Below are 19,538 nucleotides of genomic sequence, written 5' to 3' on the forward strand. Positions count from 1 at the left end.
AAAGTAAAACGCATTTGAGTTGGTTTGTTATTTTAACTAGCTAGTTAGCTGATTTTGCATGCTGGCTAGGTAACGCCGAGTTAAAAGTTAGCTAATTGGCAAGATAGTCCTCTTGTTTTTAGAAAATACCATCAATTACTTATAACAAATCCTCAAATTCTTAAAGTTTGAGTGTTAGTAAAAGTAACTGCCATGCTAGCTAACTTAGCTAGCCAGTTACCCACCAAAAAAGCTAATCCAGTTGTTTACAACGTGCCATCAAACTGCTATACATAAATCACCAAGTAATAGTCTGTAGTTTCTTCATTCGACAGATTATGTCACTTGCTAATATGATAAATCTGCAAGCTAGTTGGGTGACTTGGCTAATTAGTGAGCTTGTTAGCAAGATAATCTTGTTTACAGAGAGTACCGTCAAATTACTGAAAATGAATCCCAAATCACCTAAAGTCTGAGTGTTAATGTAACAAGAGCATAACTTAACTATTTAGCCAACAAACAAGCTAATCTGGATGTTTACAAAACTACTTAGCCAACAAACAAGCTAATCTGGATGTTTACAAAACTACTTAGCCAACAAACAAGCTAATCTGGATGTTTACAAAACTACTTGGCCAACAAACGAGCTAATCTGGATGTTTACAAAACTACTTGGCCAACAAACAAGCTAATCTGGATGTTTACAAAACTACTTAGCCAACAAACAAGTTAATCTGGATGTTAACAAAGTGCCATCAAACTGCTATACATGAATCACCAAGTAATAGTCTGTGGTTGCTAAGTTTGATAGGTAATGTTTTGCTAGTTTTTATAGTTACATCAAATTACTTGAAATTAATCCCAAAGTTTATAATGTTTTAAGTGCCAATGTTAGCCAAAGGTGGTTAGCCAACTTGAAAGGTTATCCAGTTGTTAAGAAAATGCCATCAAACTTCAATAAATGAATCATAGAGTAAAAAGCCTGTTGTTTCTAAGTAAGACAGGCAGTGTGACTTGCTTGTTAGATAACTTCGCAAGCTAGTCAGGGAACTTAGCTACTTAGTTAGTTGGCTTACTAGCAAGATAATACTCTTGTTTTGAGAGTGTCATCAAATTACTTGGAATGAATGCTAAGGATTATAATGTTTTAAGCGGTATTCAAAGTAGCTAGTTAGCTGACAAAGCTACCTAGTTAACCAACTAACAAGCTAATCCAGTTGTTTACAAAGTGCCATGAAACTTCTATAAATTAAGATTACTAAGTAGCCTGTTTTTTATATGTAAGTTTTGTGATTTATTTGCTAGTTAGATAACTAAGCAAGCTAGCCAGGTATCTTGGTAGTGAGTAAGCTAATTAGCAAGATAATCCTCTTGTTTTGAGAACATAAATTAAAAAAAAAGAAAAAAGCTTATAGTGTCGAAGTGTTAAGTAGTGTATGTAGCTAGTTAGCTGGCTAAGATAACTAGTTGGCCAACTAACAAGCTAATCCAATTGTTACCAAAGTGCACTGAAACTTCTGGAAATTAATCAATTAAATAAGCTAACTAGCTAATTAGCAAACTAATCCACCTGATTAGTCTACTAGCTAGTAGTGTAGGCTATCTTGCAGAGTTAGTTAGGCATAATGGTGTGGACATGTTTGTCAACATATACAGCCACTATCGTGTCAATACAATAACGTCACATCCATCTTGATTGTTAACTGTTGTAGTTATCTATATCAATCGTACAGGGCACTTCATGGAGACCTCGGCCAATTTATTTGTGTATAATATCTGAAAACTTTGTTTTGCACGTTAATTTTTTAATAGGTTTTAAGAGTAGATGAGTTTAGATATGATCACAAGTAATGTCAAAGAAGGCACAGAACACTTTAATTAACAACTTAATAGAGCTCAGTGAACCCCATTTGGTTTTTCACCTACTCTTGAGGAAGTTTTACCTTCTCATAAGACAGTATAGCATCTGCATGTAAAACCCACATTTTCAGTTTTAGTTTACAAAGATGGCCAAAGACCATTAAGTTCATCCTTCGAGACACAGATAGCGGACACTTGTTGCTGCATAGTATTATCTAGTGATTGCATCATGAGATGGTTTTTCATGAGCACCTAAAACATAGCCCTAATTTTATTTTTTCTCTCTCTCTGCATGTCCCTTAGTGGCCCTGTAGAAAATACTGCCATTACAGCCATTTTAACAGATTAAAATGGTGAAATTTTGATACATGCTGAACATTTTGAGCGCTCAGAGGAAACATTGTGCATTTAAGCCAATCGTCTATATCAAAAGATGTCGAGCAACGCCTGGCTGAATCAAAAATTGGTCTTCATGGATGTCAGATGGTACCAAATGATGAACAAACTGTAAATAGTATTGATAATATTGATGAATAATATATTGTTGGTGCAATGTGTACACATTAAAAAATAAACAAGTGTAGGTGTTATCAGTGCCTCTGTACAGGGGATGGAGGTTTGTTTAATGTCAAAATGAGCGATCAAAAAAATGTATAGTACTATTTTACTTTTCACGGGTACATTGAGGTCGTCACTTAATACTGAAATGTTTTATTTGAATATATATGAAAACATGAAATGGTGTGGATTTTACTCCTTGTTCATATTACTCTGCATGGCATGATCGATGGCTTGTTGAAAAACACTTTCCCAAGGCTGTTTGCAGAATAATCGCTTTCATTTAAAGAAACATTTTTGAATGTCAAAAAGCAAGCTGTTTTCTATCTCTGTCTCAATGCATCTGTCACCATATCACACCAAGAGTACAAGTCCAATTTATGTTGAGAGAGCGGGATTTTTTTTTCATGTAATGGCTAGGAGGGCAGCCTGTTTTTGTCTTTAGTCTGCAAGGAACCATCTCCTCTCACTGCATCATGGGTAAATACATAAAGTGATGTGATGTTTTCCCTCTGGTTTAATCTGAAGCAGTAGTTTAAGACTTATGGGGACACAAATCCCACTAAACTATGATGTGAAAATTTGGATTACCTCCCATCTTTGACCATGCCATCTAAGATAACCTACAAAAGCATAGTGCGGTGCAGGGTTGGTTTATAGAAACAGTAGTGCTACCATAACCAGACACACACATGTAAGGATTAGACTAGATTGCATAGATAAAATAATGGGTATTCAAGTCTGAAGGATATGCAAAATCAGGGCAAGAAAACAAAAAATTTCCCCATCACAGTGTCCTTTTTGGCATTAACAGTGCATCATTTTAGTTGTTTTGACGTATGAAAATATGTTAACATATAAACATCATTTGCTTTGGTGGAGGGTAATTTTTGGTATGTAAATTGTGCATCCAGAACTGATTGGATTTTTTTTTATTATTGCTTTCTGAATAAAATAAGGCAGTTTAGCCAGTATTTGTCAGTGTCAGCACAGATAAAACACAGTACAATACAATAATAAAAGACAATAAAACATTGTGAAAAAAGTGGCAGTGTAAAAACCTTAGCTATAACTAAATATTATAGTTAGTTAATTAATTAATTAATAGTTATTCATTTTGCTGCATGCTAAATAAACTAGGAATGAAAAAGGAGTAAGGAAACACGTATTTGAATTGGTATGTATTTGAATAAAATAACTGACTTTGGGTTTTTCAAGATCATGTAAACTATCTGCTGGAGATAAACTTGCTGTTTCTTCTTAAATTTGCATACACGTCCAGCTGCTTCATGAGCATTCTTGTAAATGTATTTGCCTGCGAAAATCCAGTTGTTTAGCTTTTTTTTATTATGTCAAAATATTCTCAGATATGTATGTCATGACAAAGCTAAACAAATGCAAACAACCACAGACACAGTTGACTGAAAGCCACCACTTTGCATGGTCACTTTTGGAATTGTAACACCAATTGCTTTAATTATTTTTGCAGGTTTGAATACAAAACACAGAGTTATCGGTCACAGCTAATTTGACAGACACATTTGTCTCTATGCAGTGACAAAATCATGTCAAAGATGTGGATATTTGTGGACTTGGTTTATGAGTTTGTCTTTAAATCTTCCAGCCATTATAGTCTCCATCGACTGTCACACCTCCTCCACCTCTACCAGTCATTTGCATACTGCAGTTTGTATGCATTGACCTTTGAGGACGTTCACAGCCGATGCATCAAACTGACAATGACATATGACACATGGCAGCTGTGATCAAAACAGACCAGCTGTAGACTGTAGATCTCAGACAACCCCTCTCCCGGACCATTAATCTGAGACGCCATCTCTGTCAGATTGGAAGTGCTGTAATTTGCCAGAACTTCCAATCAATTTACTTCATAAACAATGTCTTGCAGTCACATCCACAAAACACTACATTGCAAACTTTACAGACTAAGCAACGTTTCATACATAAATTAGAAGAAAATGTTAGAGGTCTCATCTGGAGGTAAATTATATATAGACCCAATTTTATAAGTATAAATATGAACAGCTTTAGTTTTAGCTAATGCTAACATAGCTATGCTAGCTATGTGATAAACATAACCTGGTAAGCCAATGTAGCTAAATTAGCTTGAGCAACATGAGCTTTAGCAAACAACGCTACAGCTAACATACCTGCATAAGCTACATACATAATGTAACTACGTAGCTTATGTAGCTAACAGAGCTACATAAGCTGTGTTTGATACAAGCTTTTCCTGTTAGCAGACTCGTCTTTATTAAACGTTTGGTAATTAGGTTTTGCAGGTCAGGTTTTTTACTTTTGTATCCTAACCCTTACCTTAACCTTTACCCTGACCTAGCCGATACTTTAATCTGGTTTTATTTATATCCATTAACACAGATGTGGCGTCTCACAGTAAGGGTCTGCAAGAGGAGCTTTCTTAGATCTATGATCTGCAGCCAGACCCCTCTCGCTGTGATGTGTCTATGTTTACTATGTTAACTGCAAGTATGTCTCTGGCCTAAAGCTGCATTTCCACCAAAAATACCTGGAACTTTTGGTTCAAGGAGCTTCTTTTCGAGGGATGAAGTTCCCATTGCTTTCATATTCAAGGCAAACGTGCAGACAAAATACAGCAAAAGCACTGTAAGTCACATATTAAAGTCTTTGTACATTTATGGTGCTTTTCACTCTATGGTACCAGATGGACTTGTCTCCTATTATTTTCCATAGGGGCACCTCATACCTGGTACTTGTTTTGGTAATACCTCATGCAAGGTTCCAAGCCAAGCTGACATTAAACTGTGATGCTGAGATACTGCCAACCAGAGTCGTGTCTGGTGTCATGGCAGTTTGCACACTATGATAACAGCACCTAGAGTGGACTCAAGTTGGTACCATATGTTGAAACTGCACCGTTAGAGAGTACTACCCTGCATGAGGAACATAAAAAAGGCCCATGGCTTTTAACCCCATTTGAGTTCCTCTGAAGTCTCTTGAGAGAAAGTTCCTGCCACATCAAAGTGCAACATATGGCTAAATTTTCATCAAAAGTACTGCTTTTCTTAGAAAGCCCCTCAATTCCATCTGTGCTGCCACGATAAAGACCTGCAACAGTTAGACTTCTCATTCTGCTGCTGTGAAAGATTAATCTCTCATTCAGTCACCCAGTACTTAAAATCACATGAATTTAGTTCCTTATGAAATCCCCTCCTAAAACCTCTTAATGTATGAACATTCTTCATGCATGATGGAAATGTAGCTTTAAATGTTCCCCCATTAACGTATCTTTAGGTTGGGGTTAGAGGAAATGAAGGGCGGTTAAAGTTCTGTTTTCTAGACTTCACATACTCCAAGAGCCACACCAAGTACCTCCTTACTTTCCTGGTCCATGAGGAAAGTTCCTGCAGTGAGAGCAGTTAACCTAAGAGCTAACCAAGTCCTGTACAATAGCTAAAGGTTCAGAAGTTTAAATTATATGTGTATTATTATCTCTGAGATGTTTTATTTTGATTTAAGGAACTGTTTGAATGCAGCATAGGCTGAAGAGATAAAAGCTAGACCCTCCAGTCAGACCACCACGGCAGACGCTTAGCTTTTTAGCTCGCTTATAGTGGTGCAGTGTCAGACAATCATGTACAATGTATTTAATGGCCCTGCCACAGAACAAAGAAGGGAATTAAAAGTGATGGTTTTGCTCTTTTGTCTGTAAATTAATTTCTCAGAATGAATGAATATTTAGTTTTCTGAGGACAAATGTGTTAAATGTGTTTGCCAGCGGCCTGCTGTTGATAAATGGAGCAAAAGGGGAAAAGACAATCATTGGGAGCCATTATATTCCAGACTAATGACTCAGCAAGCTCTCGGTATTGAGTTACCGCTCCCCTGTCTCATTTGGGGGATCGTTCAGTTTTACCCACAGCCTTACATTTAATAGAGTTGCTTCGTTCAGAGGTATCTTGAATTAAAATCTTGACACCACCGGGAATACAGTCGTGAAGCTGCCTCTTAAAGCGGAAATTGCAAAGAAATATGAGCTTAGACTGGGTTTACAGGCTTTTCTATAGCAAAAGCATGAGTCAACAGTTATAAAGGAGGATGATACAGGAGAATTACAGTGATTGCAATTGGATTAGCGCTCAGATCTCGACTCTGAGTTTGTCCTCTTTGTGTTCCTGCCCTCTCTTATGGATTCAGTGCCAGAAACACAAGCTGTGAATGTCAGCGATAACGGTCTGAATACGCTCCGCTCCCTCATTGGCCCTCATTTGTTTCCCCTCTCTCTCTCCGCTCTCTCTCGTTCATCCATTGTCATCACAGCTCTTCATCATGAGCCAGACGTGCCTTCTTTATGTTATTTTTAGCTTTTCAATTCTCACACTTCTCGTCTGACAGTAGGATGGATGATGAAAGGGGGGAAACACAAAAACACAGGATGAAACAGTTCTGACATTGACAAAACACGCTGGAGATGTGATCATAGATTCTCTGTGTTTATTGATTTCCTTTCATTTATCTTCTCTATCACGGGTTCTTTATGATTTTGTATGCTTTTTGGGAAACCTGTTGTACATGTTTTACAGATCATTGTCTTGTCAAATAAAATGTAAACCAAACATGAAGAAGGCCTCGGTGGTTGTTTCTCTTTTACAGCAGAGAGACGTCAGACGGCAGAGACCTGGGAAGACTTCTCTTTTTCGTCAGTGTTTTAAAAAGTAACCACATCCAAGTGATCTTTTTTTATTCTTTATAATCTTTCAATTAAACAGTGTGGGAGCTGTTATCTGAAGTTCACAAGTTAATTATTTCATCTCCAGGAAAAGAGCTTCACTCTGAGATAACGAGATAATCAAACTGATAGATAAAGACCTCTTCTGTTTTTATTCAGCATCCTTAAGAGAGCAGGTGGTGATGAATAGATAGCTTTTGACAACTCTATTGACTTATTTATGCTGAAATGTGAGATCAAGGAGCACCATTATTGATCAGTGTGTCACTCTCAATCACTCTTTGGCTATGAATCCTGCTCTAAGAGTCCTTACAGGTATCCCAGAGCCTTAAAACTAGTCTGATGAAATGAACAAGACACTTTTTGCCTCAAAAAATATCTCTGATTCTGGGTTAGCAGAAGTCAATATCATGCCATGACATGAGATACAATCCTGTTGAAAAATCAAGATGGTCAAAGTAAATTATTAATGAAGTTCTCCTCTCTCAAGATGATAAAAAAGCAACAATATGTAGCTTTTCCTCTTTAGAAATAGTTGTCTAAGTCAGTGGTTTTCTCAACCAAAACCATATCTATAAAAATAAGCTCTTACATGTTACAGTAAATCAGTTTATAGCATTGGTACAGGCAGGTCCAAGAGGCAAGCGCTGCCATATAACTGAGATCGGCTTATCTCACACACGCCCTCACTAGTGGATGGCTAACTGGTTCATTCTAAGCATGCTAATGGCAAATGCTGCCATATTTCAAGGGGACATTTTATGCAAAAATCTCTTTTTCAGGCTTCTCTAACAAAAATATGTGTAAAATGTATGCTGAAACAAGTTGTTGTCAGATTTTCCCCTCCTGATGTCATGTGGGGAGTTAGCCCCGCCCCCAGGCTCGGTTGGCCCTCCCCCACTTGGAAAAAAGTTTCACCCTCCTCTACTGATCTTCCTCTCAACTGCTATCTGAGAGGAGGATCAGTAGAGCCACATCCATTAAGCCGCACCCAGTTCCCAAGAGGGGTGTGGTCAGGGGCGGAGTCAGACAGACCAGTAGCATTTAAAGCCACAGACAGAAACAGCAATTCTGAAGCCCCTGGCAGAGACTAAACCCACTCACTAAGAAGATAAAAGTTAACATGGCAAGTGCACAAAATATTTTGAAGCACCTCTCTTCAGGTTGCAAAGCCTGGAATTTTGTAGGGGCGCCACTGAGCCAATAAGCAAAGCCCATCCAAAACACCAAGGGCAGTCATCTCAGAATCTCACTGTGCATTGTTGTGCCAGGTTTAAAGACTCCACAAGTTTTCTAAGCCCAGGATAATTCTACTTCCTGCCATGCACTTTTACTTTTGTCACACTTTATAAACACATATTGATTCCAAATATTGGTTATCAGACTCATGAATGGTCCTGGGTCTGCCCTGGGGTCTCCTTCCAGTTGGTCATGTCTGGAATACCTCCACAGGGAGTTATCAGACTCATGAATGGCCATGGAAAACTATATCCGTTGGGCTCTATTGGGGATATTTCTTCCATCCACTTTCTTCTGCTTTTTCTGGGCTGGGTCTTGGTAGCAGCAGGCTAAGCACATCAAACCAGCAGGTTCTGGGTCTGCCCTGGGCTCCCCTTCCAGGTAGGCCTGTCTGGAAGACCTCTACAGGGAGTTAACAGACTCATGAAAGGCGGAGGTCTCTGCGTTGTCTCGGACCAGCTGGAGGGATCCACGGAGAGAGAGAAGGACTTTAAGGTCAGATGTTATAACACCAATTTTTCTTCACATTTATCTGACAACTTTTGTCAAAGATTGCATGAAATAAAGAGACATTTCAGACATAATTTTTTACTTATTTAATTGCTTGAAGCCACAAAAGATGAAACCACTAATATAAATATATATATATATGTAGGAAAATCCTGACACTGAAGACAGAGACTAGGAGGCTTGGAAATGTGTGTCACATTATTTGACTTTTGCATCAATTGTTTCCCCTGCAGATAATTTTTCTATGTCTACTATATTCTGTAAATAAAAATAAGTTTTTTGTGTCTTTACCTGCTTGTGGGCCTTGGTGAGCTGCTCCAGGTTGTTCTTCAGGAAGGAGATCTTCTGTTTCTGAGCCACATTTCCTAGTCCCTCCTCACAGTCCAGCTCCGCACTCTGAAAATACACAAAGAGCAGAGTTAAAAGTAAATCTGGACTTTTCATAGAGAAAATAAACATTTAAGAGAGAAAGACGAGTCCTGTACCTTCTTGACCTGTGTAGTGAGGTCCTGGACGAAGAGTTTCCGCAGGTTGTGAAGAGTCTGAAGCTCTTTGGCCTGAGAGGACAGAAAGAAAGATGATTCTGATAGCAGGCAATATGTAATGTCTGCTCTTTTTTGGCAACCCTGATTCGGCTTCAGAATGAAAATGCATTTGTTTGTATTGTATTTGTATCTTTCTGCTTTTCTGTCATGAAAACTCAAGGTTTATGTTTCAAAACTTTTTCAAGAGTTTTAAGGCTGTATCCAAATCAAAGAATGAAAATACTTCAAGCTTCTCTCTCCATAGCTCAAAAAGTTGGAGTTTCGTCTCTAAATCCGGAGATTGTGTGTTTATAGAAGGACACTTTTAGGAGCTGGTGTACAAAGAAAAGAGTGACAACCATGGAAAGCTAGTTGTCTCTATGGATCAGTGAGAAAGAAAAGTTACTGGGAAGCTCGAGGTTTGGGGTTCAAGCCAAGTCAGAACTTAGTAATCTAAACTTGAGCTTTTAAAGTAGAGAATATCAGTAGAGAGTTCAAAGATTGATAGATCAGTCCTAAACGTAAGTTTGGGAATCCAAAGGAAAAAGTAATGTCATAACAAAGGTCATGCATGTGACACAGACATAGAACTCAATAAAAAAGTTTCACACCAGTAGAGAGCTTGGCTCAAGGTATGGAAACACTCTTCAGCCACAGCAAAGATGTTCAAATGTAGAGATATGCAACTCAAGATGTAAAAATGGTCCTCAGCAGCAAAGATCATCACTTATGGAAATGTGCAACTCTAGTATGAATATGGTCTTCAGTAGCAAAGATCCTCACTTATGGAGATGTGCAACTCTAGTATGAATATGGTCTTCAGTAGCAAGATCCTCACTTATGGAGATGTGCAACTCATGTATGAATATGGTCCTCAGCAGAAAAGATCATCACTCATGGAGATGTGCAACTCATGTATGAATATGGTCCTCAGCAGAAAAGATTATCACTTATGGAGATGTGCGGCTCATGTATTAAAAACGGTCTTCAGCAGCAAAGAGCATCACTCATGGAGATGTGCAGCTTAAGATGTGAAAACAGTCCTTAGCAGCAAAGATTATCACTCATGGAGAAGTTCTATTCAAGATGTAAAAATGGTCTTCAGCAGCAAAGATTATCACTCATGGAGAAGTTCTACTTAAGATGCAAAAATGGTCTTCACCAGCAAAGATTATCACTCATGGAGATATGCAACTCAAGATGTGAAAATGGTCTTCAGCAGCAAAGATTATCACTCATGGAGATGTTCTACACAAGATGTGAAAACTGTCTTCAGCAGCAAAGATTATCACATACGGAGATGTTCTACTTAAGATGCGAAAAACGGTCTTTAGCAGCAAAGATTAACACTCATGGAGAAGTTCTATTCAAGATGTAAAAATGGTCTTCAGCAGCAAAGATTATCACTCATGGAGATGTTCTATTCAAGATGTAAAAGTGGTCTCCAGCAGCAAAGATTATCACTCATGGGGATGTTCTACTCAAGATGTAAAAGTGGTCTTCAGCAGCAAAGATTATCACTTATGGAGATGTTCTACACAAGATGTGAAAATGGTCTTCAGCAGCAAAGCTTATCACTCATGGAGATGTGCAATTCAAGATGTGAAAATGGTCTTCAGCAGCAAAGATTGTAGAGATGTTCTACTCATCTTCTGAGATAAACTGCAGCCAGATTTAGGCTGTGTGTTAGCTCAGTTAGACAGGTAACTGCCCTTGAATTGTTAGGTTGTTGGTTCAAATCTTCTGTGGATTTTTTGAAGCTGCTGGTGTAAATCACTGACTAAGGAGTAAAGAGGAATGCCATAGAGTCCCAAGGTTGTGGGTTTGATTCTTGGTACATTTTTAAGTCCAGTCCCCAAAAGCAGAGATCAGATCCTCTGAGAAACATGAACAGGTGTGTGTCTCAGTGGAATAGTGGAAAAGCCAACTGACTGTGAATCAGGAGTTCACAGGTTCAAATCTTACCATGGGTTCATCTATTTTAAAAGTCTGAGTTCAAATATAGACTTCAGGAGACCTAGACAGGAGTTGGCCTTTCAAATATAACCATTGTCTTAAAGTTTTCAAGATTTTAGTTCAAATAGAGAAGGAAAAGACCCTCTGAGGCTCTGCTGAACACCTGGCTCTGTAGCCTATAGAGATAGTGGACTGACTCAAAGTCTGGAGGTTCCAGGTTCGATTCCCATCTTGGTCTCAGTGAATTTTAAAGCCACATCCTGAACAAAGAGGATAAATGCGCCAGGAGAAGAGATGGTAGCGTGAAAGGTATGGCGGCGGTGGCACAGAGGACTGGACTAGACCAGTTCTGCAGAGGATGCTGGGGTTCAAACCCCACTGTGGCCGGTACCTGGATCAAGGCATGCCTGATGGAGAAGGGGGGACGCGGCACAGCGCCCCCCTGGGGAGCCATCAGAGATGTAAGTAGGGGGTTATGCAACAAAAACGCAGACACAGCTGGAGTTTTACTAGATGGAGTCTTTATTTGCATGCATGGATGATCACTGAGCCCCTCATGGGGACTTCATCTTCATGTACATCTCAAAACATTAGAATATCATGAAAAAGTTCAATATTTTTTGTCACTCTTTTCTGAGAGTGAAACCCATATATTATAGACATGTTACATATAGAGTGAAATATTTCAAGCCTTTATTGCTTGAAATGTTGAAGATTATGACTTACAGATAAGACAACCCAAAATTCAGTGTCTCAAAAAATTAGAATATTACATAAGATCAATCAAAAAAGTATGTTTTACACAGAAATGTCAGGATTCTGAAAAGTATGTTGATTTCTATGCACTCAATACTTGGTTGGGCCTCCATTTGCATGAATTACTGCATCAATGCGGCGTGGCATGGAGGCGATCAGCCTGTGGCACTGCTCAGGTGTAATGGAAGCCCAGGTTGCTTTGATAGCGGCCTTCAGGTCATCTGCATTGTTGGGTCTGGTGTCTCTTATCTTCCTCTTGACACTCCTCCTCCAGACTCTGGGACCTAGAAGAGTGGAGAGGCACAGAATCCACGTTGCTTGAAGTCCAGTGTGAAGTTTCCACAGTCAGTGATGATTTGGGCTGCCATGGCATCTACTGGTGTTGGTCCACTGTGTTTTCTGAAGTCTACAGTCAACGCAGCCATCTACCAGGACATTTCAGAGACCTTCATGCTTCCTTCTGCTGAAAAGCTTTATGGAGATGCTGATTTCATTTTACAGCAGGACTTGGCACCTGCCCACACTGCCAAAGGTACCAAAAGCTGGTTCAATGACCATGGTGTTACTGTGCTTGATTGGCCAGCAAACTGGCCTGACCTGAACCCCATAGAGAATCTATGGGGTATTGTCAAGAGGAAGATGAGAGAAACCAGACCCACTAATGCAGATGACCTGAAGGCTGCTATCAAAGCAACCTGGGCTTCCATGACACCTAAGCAGTGCCACAGGCTGATCGCCTCCATGCCACGCCGCATTGATGCAGTAAGTCATGCAAACGGAGGCCCAACCAAGTATTGAGTGCATATATATCAACATACTTTTCAGAAGCCTGAGATTTCTGTTTAAAATATCCTTTTTTGATTGATCTTATGTAATATTCTAATTTTTTGAGACACTGAATTTTGGGTTTTATCTGTATGTCATAATCATCAACATTTCAAGAAATAAAGGCCTGAAATATTTCACTCTATGTGTAACAAGTCTATATAATATATGGGTTTCACTTTCAGAAAAGAGTGACAAAAAATATTGAACTTTTTCATGATATTCTAATTTTTTGAGATGCACCTGTAGAAACAGGAAATACTTACCACGGTTTCCACCATGCCCTTCAGGTCCTCTCTGGCCTTCTCCTGCTCCTCATTCAGCAGCCTGCAAACAAAAACCACATGAACTCACATTCAACATAAATAAACGTACGGATGAGTCCTTTACTTCTTCTGCATCTTTCTCCTGCTCTTTAGTCTTCAATTTGTTGTAGTCTGACATCAGCCTCTCCTGCTCCAGCAGCAGACCCTGGTTCAGACTGAGAGGAGACACTCACTAAGCTCTGATTGTGCTTTTTTTAACGGCAGAGTAACTGTCTGGATAAATGTCAACAAACCACATCAAAATATATTCATTTTGTTCATCTGGTTTCTGGAAATTTCTCCAAACAGTTATTTGGCTCCAAAAGTGGTACAAGGCAGAACATTTCTGAAATTATATACCTTTACATCAGTGGGTCATAACCTTTTTTCTTTGGGGTCCCTCTACTTTAAACACTCTAAAGCCCCCAAGGACAATCTCTGAAAAATTAAACATTATTTTTAATTGTTTAATTGACAAAATCCCAGCATAACAGGCCTGCATAAACTAGTTCTTGATAAATATCTGTGTATAAATTATCCATTATTACAACGGCATTTAGAGCCACAATAAGAATATGAAAATGAGAAGGTTCAGTCAATTTTTAAGTAAAAAATTTCTAGCAAAAGCAAAAATTTCAAATTTAACAAGTCATAAATTTACCAGAAAAAGAAAATTGGAAATTTATGTCAACTAAAAGATAGAATTTTTTGACATTATAAAATCCAAAAGAGCCGTGGCAAAAAGAAAATGACAAGAGAAGAAGCTGTTTTCCTTCCATAAGTCCTACAGTTGATCGCCTAATCAGGAGATTTTTTTAGTAGGATTGATCAGTGAGGAAATGATCCAAGAATGATCACATTATCATCATTCCCCAGACTCTGAAGAGACATTTCTGTTCACTGTTTTCAGTTTGGATCCTTGTAAATTCACTAGTTTAGAATGTTCAATTCTGACGTCACAAACTTGAAATTTTAAAGTGCAGGATGTAATAATTTAGGACTTTTGAACTAGAAAATTCTGAGTTCAGGTTCTTGAAAAAGTAAAACTTAATAATCTCAAAAATGTGCTTTTAAATGTCACCTTTTTCCAAGAAAGAGATCCTCTTGTCACCTCTTCCTTCCTGCCCTCTTCCTTTTAGAGGGCTCTAATACTTCTTCTTACATTACATTTTCAATCATGACTCTATAAATAAAAGTTCATTATAGGCACCCCCCTTAGGGGTGCCCGGACCCCAGGTAGGGAACCTTCACATGACAACAATGTTACAGGTGTGTGTAGACTTTTAGAGCCAGTGTAAAGCCAGACTACAGTCGTATGCAGCTAAAAGTTCCTGGCTCAGTAAAGAGGAGTGGTAGTGGTTTACATCCTTCCTCATGAGGATCACACACAGCAGACAGTCGTCATGACTGTCACCACTTTGGTTTGAAAAACCAACAAAAAACAAACTTTAGGATAATTTAAACCAGCATAAAGTGGTTAAAGAGAACCAATCAAATCTGTGGAAATGTCCTAGATCTAAAAAACATCAAACATGAATAGGTTTGTTTATTTTTCTACTGCTTCATTCGTCTCTGTGGACTTGAAGTCAAAATTTTAGGCCCAGTTTAAACAATTTTAGACTAAATTCCTAATCCAGTTCAAGTCAAACAGCTATTAGTTTAAATTAGTAATACTCAACATGTGTCTTCATTGGGGTGGTTTGTGGCTCTTTTATGTCGTAATTTCAATATTTTTTCCCAGAAAACCTTAAAAACTTTCACCTCAGGAATGATCCATATCAAGTCACATTAATCAGTTTGTTTCCCACTCTTATACAGGAGGCTTTAATTGTCAACCTTTTTTTTTCTCTTAGTTTTTTTTCATTACCCTTATTTGTAATTCTTCTCCCTTTATTCCTTTTTTTGCCACTTTTAATCCATTTTTGCTGCTTTTAGCCCATTTGTGCCACTTCTTCTTGCCAATTTTGTAGCTACTAGTTTTTGCCACTTTCATCCTGCTTTTTGCTATCTGCAATTCTTTCCCCTTTATGGCAATTTTTTGCCATTTTTCATCCAATTTAAGCTGCTTTTTGCCATTAAATGACACTTTTTACATTTTTGTCACTCTTTGCAGCATTTTGCTTATCTCGTCACTTTTCACCAATAATTTGCAACATTTTTGCCACTTTTTGACAGTTTAGCTCAATTTTCACTAATTTTTTACCTAATTTTTGCTGCTTTTTACATATTTTCTAGCACATTTTGCCACTTTTTGCCTATTTCAGTCACTTTTCACCATTTTTATACCACATTTTTTGCCACTTTCTGACCATTTTTATCATCTGTAACTCCTTTTTTATGTCGCTTCTCACTCATTTTAGCTACTGTTCACCCAGTTTTAGACATTTAATTCCAGTTTTGCACCTTCTCACCAATATTTTTGCTGCTTTTTGACCTTTTCATTCACTTCTCACTATTTTTACCACATTTTTGCAGTATTTTGACCATTTTAGTCACTTTTCATTAATTTAACCACATTTTTTGCCACTTTTCATCCATTTCAGTCAATTTTCACAATTCTTTTACAACATTTTTGCCGCTTTCTGACCATTTTTGTCATCTGTAAGTCCTTCTTTAATGTCACTTCTCTCCCATTTTTGCCACTTTTCACCTGTTTTTTGCCATTTTATTCCAGTTTTGCACCTTTTCACCATCTTTTGCTGCTTTTGGTCATTTTAATCACTATTCATTTATTTTTACCATATTTCTGCATCTTCTTGCCCATTTTATTCACTTTTCACTATTTTTAACCACATTTTTCAGCTTTTTGACCATTTTAGTCACTTTTCATTAATTTTTACCACATTTTTGTTGCTTTTTGCCCCTTTTAATCACTTGTTACTACTTTTTACCACATTTTTGCCACTTCTGACTAGTTGAAGCATCCATAACTCCTTTCTTTATATCACTTCTCGCCCATTTTTGCTTCTCGTCACCTAGTTTTTGCTATTTAATGCCTATTTTTCGCCTTTTCACCAATTCTGATTCCACTTTTTGGCGATTTAAGTCACTTTTGACTATTTTTAGCACATTTTTGCTGCTTTCTGACCACTTTTGTTATCTGTAACACCTTTTTGCCACTTTTCACCCAGTCTTTTCCATTTTATTCCAATTTTGAACCTTTTCACAATTTTTTTTCCTGCTTTTTGACCATTTATGCCTCTTTTAATGCATTTTTGCCACTTTTCACCACTTAAAATTTGGCTATTGCAAAGGTATTTTTTTTTTTTAACAATTTGGCTCTTTGGTTGAGCAGTTTTCAGTAACACTGGTCTAAATAATTAGTATACTTATTTTACTGCAGACTTCAAATATCTCATGTCATGTGTTTCTTCTTATGTCTGTGGTCTCTAACGTCTTTAAAAGTGTAGTTTGATTTAAAACAGTCAGACTTACTCTGTGAGCTCATCCAGCATCCTCTGCTTGTCTTCGATCTCATCTCTCCGTCTGCTCAGCTGTTTGTGGTGAGCCTCTCTGTGGTTCTCCAGCTGCTCCTCCAGAGTTTTCTGTGCCACACAGACACAAAAACATTCAGCTATTTCACATTTCTGTAACAGAGATTCTCAGTGACGTGTTTCCTCCTCACCTTTATTTCCCCATCCCCATCGTGTCTGCCGATGTCCTCCTTCTCTTCTCCTGACATCTCATGTCTCTTCTCTAATGAAAACAAAGATGAAAATTCCATCAAGTTAACCTGTTTTTACTTGAGCTAAGATGTTTTAATGGTTAATATAAATGTGCGAACCCTGAGCCTGCAGCTCCTTGGTCTGAGCGTCCTGGCCCTCCACCAGCTGTCTCTTCTTCTGCTCCATGTTTTGCATGTAGTCCGTCAGAGACTTGATCTTGGCCTGGTGCTGCGCAGACCACACAAAAATGTGCTGTTTGTTTGTGCTGCTCACTTCCTGCCAACGTTTATATGTTCCCATTTTTTAAATATCTATTTATTTTTTCATTGACTGTCACTAGGAAGCAACCCAACTTCATCTGTCCACACAAACATTTGTGTGTCAGCCATGTCTGTCTGCTGACTCCACCAGGAGGAAGGAAAGGTGTGCATGCATGTGTTTCATTGTCAGTCACACTGCCAACTACTGGCCTGGCATGCATACTACAGCAGTTTCAGGCACTTCAGTGGATCTGATTGACATTTAAACACCAAACCTTTAAAAAAAAAAACAAAGAAAAAAATGGATTCTGTTTTAGAGGATAGTTTTTGTGTAAAAATGGCTGTAGTGTTAAAATTTGTATCTCAGACCTTGTCAATCTTTAAGTTAGCTGGAACCTTATAAACCTATCTCAATAGCATGTCAGAAATTGGCCTCTCCGATAGAGCCAGGAAGCCACAAACTAAAGAAAAAATATTTGTTTATTTTTTTACAATAATGCTTTTTATTTGAGACAAGCAGAGCAGTGGAGTAACTCTTGAGTTAGCCAATAGCAACACGAACATGTTCACCTCAATCTCCATGGGGTGACGGTCTCAACAATGAAGTCCAGTACTGTCTCACACAAAACCACGATTGTAGTAAAGCATAGAAAATGTTCTCCTGTACAATATTTTCCTCATAAAAGCAGCTCCGCTCAGCATTAACCACAGACCATGTTCAAGGTCAGCTCTGCTTTCTGCTGAAAGGAAGCATAGGACAGAAAAATAACTGCAAAATATCCAGTGATTATCATAAAATCCATAAACCTACATGGAGTACAAGGTGCACAATGTTCTCATTTTAACTCACTCAAAACACTCCAGTGTCAGCGCTTGAACCCGAACCTTTACCTCAAATAACATTGACTGTTTTTTCCTAAAAAGCCTAGAGTGTTTCACTTGTGTGCGGACCCTTTTAGACCATCAGGTACCTCTCTTCATGTGTAAGACCTCTGTACACATGAAGCATCCAGTGTGATGTTCAGACTGATGAGGTCCAGCTATTCCTGCTGAGTCCACTCTCCACTGTTTAGGATAATGTTTTTGTCTCTCTGCGATGTTCTGGAGTATCATTGAATCAAGCGGAGATGAGGCCACTCTGTTCTGCAGAGCAATCAGAATAATTGCCTCTGTGAAAACTGTTGGACAAGCATTTGTGTTGCAACCAAAGTTTGCATGAAAGGTGGATGTAGCTGCCCTCTACAGGTTTAAAGCTGGCTTTTTATTTAATGTAATATTAAGACATCAGAGCAGGGGTAGTAGGTGTTCTCTTTATTTTCAGCCTCCGCTGCAGCTTCTGCTCTTTAGCAGTGCGCTGTCAGATCAGATGAGATGAGACACGTTCATTGTCAGCGAGCATTTGTTCACTTTTGTGGCTAATTAACCGTATCACTAAGTTCACCCCGGTCCCTGCTGGGCTCTGCTTTTGACAAAGATATTCAATGAGAGAGGAGATGATCTGGCATCAGGAAGAGTCTGATTCAAATCAGAACAAGGCACGAGCTGTCATGTGACGGACGATTAAATTAAGAGTTGAAAGGCGTTGGATGATGAAACCACGAGGCCATCGCTTCTGCAGAGAGTCTGCACATTACCTGATTCATGTTCTCCATCCGCTGACATCAGGCATCCATCAAATCTCAGGTGGAATTTCACGTTTGATCTTGACAAACCTCTGAGGCATGATGCACAATTTGTTCTAGTCTTTAAAAATTTGGCTCACTGTTCTACAGAGCGGAGTTTAAAGGCAGGCCTCCAACTGAGACAAGGGGAGATGAAACCAGGGATCCTCCATCACAAAGAAAATCAAAGTTTAACATCCAGCTAATCATGTCAGCCGCTCATATCACATTAACAAGTCTTGTTTGACACATGAGGCACAGACTGAACATGCTGTACAAACAGCACAAGTCTAGATAACTCCACAGAGCTGTTAAAGTGTCAATGCTTAGGAAGAAGATCACAGCGTATGTCTACAAGTTGACAAGACGCTGGCAGTGTGAGTGTGTGGGCTCACACAGAAAACAATGGTGGGTAATAATTGGTGTGACACCTGACACTCGCTGGATGAGTTTCCGAAATTTGCCCCAGATTTAGGGAAGATGTTTAAATGACTCAAATGGAGCCCCTCAAGTCTAAAAAGAGAAAATCTGTTCTGACCTCATCCGCAACGTTGCGTTCTTACAGCAGTTTTGCTTCGACGAATGGCGTGCACCCAAGATATCACTAATTTACAGGAGCACTTTGAGTTCTTCCAGGAATTGCAGGATCCTGCAATAACGAGCAGGAATGTAGCATTTAAACAACAGATTACTTATTCTTTTTAAGGTTGA

This window comes from Cheilinus undulatus, linkage group 16, assembly GCF_018320785.1.
Source record: "Cheilinus undulatus linkage group 16, ASM1832078v1, whole genome shotgun sequence".
NCBI classification, from domain to species: Eukaryota; Metazoa; Chordata; class Actinopteri; order Labriformes; family Labridae; genus Cheilinus; species Cheilinus undulatus.